The sequence below is a fragment of the Wyeomyia smithii genome, chromosome 1 (assembly GCF_029784165.1).
Source record: "Wyeomyia smithii strain HCP4-BCI-WySm-NY-G18 chromosome 1, ASM2978416v1, whole genome shotgun sequence".
Lineage (NCBI taxonomy): Eukaryota > Metazoa > Arthropoda > Insecta > Diptera > Culicidae > Wyeomyia > Wyeomyia smithii.
In genome coordinates, this window is record NC_073694.1 from 103189597 (window position 1) to 103192535 (window position 2939).

General features: G+C 46.9%; 1 pseudogene; it reads right to left on the reverse strand.

Annotated features, from left to right (window-relative positions):
* Nucleotides 1–404: 404 nt before the first annotated feature.
* Nucleotides 405–552, reverse strand: LOC129719339 (5.8S ribosomal RNA; annotated as a pseudogene).
* Nucleotides 553–2939: the final 2387 nt, after the last annotated feature.

Consider the following 2939-nt stretch of genomic DNA (forward strand, 5'->3'; position numbering starts at 1 on the left):
CACGTTCAAGTTGAACTTGAATCGGGACTGATTATGATTATGGCAGATGACAAAATTTCCAGTACACGGAACCAGGCAGACACCGCACCGGGTATCGCCTCTACGCTCCACCCGTTTCGCTCGCAGCTACTCGGGGAATCCTTGTTAGTTTCTTTTCCTCCCCTTATTAATATGCTTAAATTCAGGGGGTAGTCACACATTATTTGAGGCCTACTCATAGATTATTTGCCGTACTGTACTACCTAGACGCAGCAACCGGCACGTTGCCACACTTGGGTAACGGTTGTACATATCGGCATTGTGGGCGAACACAATGATCTTCAATGTTTTACCACCAATGAAGGTGGGAAAACATCACTACGCATACGTGCGGAGGGTACACGTATAGTTGAATCGATAAATATAGGCACTCAAAAATGTGTACATCATACTGGGTGTATAATATGCAATATGCGTTCAACTTGTCGGTGTTCATGTCCAGTTCACATTCTGATGCGCATTTAGCTGCGGTCTTCATCGATCCACGAGCCGAGTGATCCCCTGCCTAGGGTTTTTTTCGCAAAATATCAACAATAGCACAAAACATATCAAAACATAAAAAAAATTGCGCACTGTGCCTCCGGCTCGCACCACTAGTCTGAAACGGATTTCGCATGGGACCACTACCATACGCCGAGAGAGACTAACGATGGCCCGTACCACCCGTGCGCACAAGCAGGCAAAGCAAGCGCACGATGACAGTAGTAAAGAGCAAAACACTCAATGGTAGGACGCGATTGTTTCTACGCGACGCGCACGGGAAGCGCACGCGCAGTGGACCCACGTACTTGAGTCCTATGGCCAGTCGATTCGCACGATATGCATCAGTAATGATCCTTCCGCAGGTTCACCTACGAAAACCTTGTTACGACTTTCGGTCGGTCGGTCAACTTCAGCGAGTCAAATGCAATCCGCGAGGGACCAACAAATGTTCACTTCCAGAGACCTCACTAAATAATCCATCGGTAGTAGCGACGGGCGGTGTGTACATAGGGCAGGGACATAATCAACGCTAGCTAATGACCAGCACTTACTGGGAATTCCAGGCTCATATGGACCGTTTCAATCCATAATCCCGACTAAATGAGCATTTCAGTGATTTCCCGTCCCATTCGGGATAGGGTACACGCTGCTGCTCACATTGTAGCGCGCGTGCAGCCCAGAACATCTAAGGGCATCACGGACCTGTTATCGCTCAATATCATTTTGCTGAACACAAAGCGTCCCATTAAGTAGAAGTCAACCTCGAGAAGTTGACGTTTTATCAGGTCACACTACACCGTCGGTTGAAAGCACCGATGACCTCACAGATCAGACCGACCGGAAGACCGACCACCACCGCGAAACCGGGTCCAACCGAACGGGATCGTCATATGACTACTGACAACGTTCTATTTAATTGATTGAGTCACGTTCGTTACCGGAATTAACCAGACAAATCACTCCACGAACTAAGAACGGCCATGCACCACTACCCTTATCTTTGAGAAAGAGCTTCTAATCTGTCTTACCTCAATAAGTTCGGACCTGGTGAGTTTTCCCGTGTTGAGTCAAATTAAGCCGCAGGCTCCACTCCTGGTGGTGCCCTTCCGTCAATTCCTTTAAGTTTCAACCTTGCAACCATACTTCCCCCGGAACCTGATTTTGGTTTCCCGAAAGCTACTGCACCAGAAAGCCAGAAGGCACCAAAATGTAGCGTCTCCCAATTGCTAATTGGCATAGTTTACGGTTAGAACTAGGGCGGTATCTAATCGCCTTCGATCCTCTAACTTTCGTTCTTAATTAATGAAAGCATCCATGGCAAATGCTTTTGCTTTAGCTAATCCTTCGACGGTCTACGAATTTCATCTCTCGCGCCGTAATACTGATGCCCCCAACTACTTCTGTTAATCATTACCTCTTGATCTGTATCACAAACCAACGAATATTGAGACCGAGGTCATATTCCATTATTCCATGCAAGATTATTCACGGCCATAGTAGTAGCCTGCTTTGAGCACTCTAATTTGTTCAAGGTAATAGCAGCTGGGCTTGTGGGAAACTCCAACACCCGATGAAAGGCATCAGACGCCACTGAACGGCGGGCGAAAGCGATGCACGCGCAAACGCACACCGGCCTGCAAATGCACCGCACACCCAGTCTTATAGTCGCTGCAATCCAGTGACCTACGATCATTATCCGATGTAGCACCCGTGTTGGACAAGAATAAAGTTTGAACGTTTTAACCGCAACAATTTTAATATACGCTAGTGGAGCTGGAATTACCGCGGCTGCTGGCACCAGACTTGCCCTTCACTTGATCCTTGTTGAAGGATTTATGCTCAACTCTTTCCAATCATAAGACATCATACAAGAGCCTTATATTGTTATTTCTCGTCACCACCCCCCCCGAGCCGGGATTGGGTAATTTACGCGCCTGCTGCCTTCCTTGGATGTGGTAGCCATTTCTCAGGCTCCCTCTCCGGAATCGAACCCTGACTCCCCGTTACCCGTTGCAACCATGGTAGTCCTCTATACTACCATCAATAGTTGATAGGGTAGATATTTGAAAGATCTGTCGTCGGTGCTAGACCATACGATCAACAAAATTATCCAGATTTCAACTCAACACGTCACGTAGGACGATTGGTTTGACTAACAATTGCGCAGGTTCCGCGAGGTCCCTGCATTATGCATGTATTAGCTCTAGATTTTCCACAGTTATCCAAGTAACTAGTTCAATGATCTTGTAAATTATAGCTGTTATACTGAGGCTTATGCCGTTTCACATTAAATTTGTTCGTACTTAGACAAGCATGGCTTAACTTTTGAGACAAGCGTATATTACTGGTAGGATCAACCAGAATTCATTTTACTCGCTCACAAACGCTTTGACGTGCCCTGATCGATTGCGGCGTCT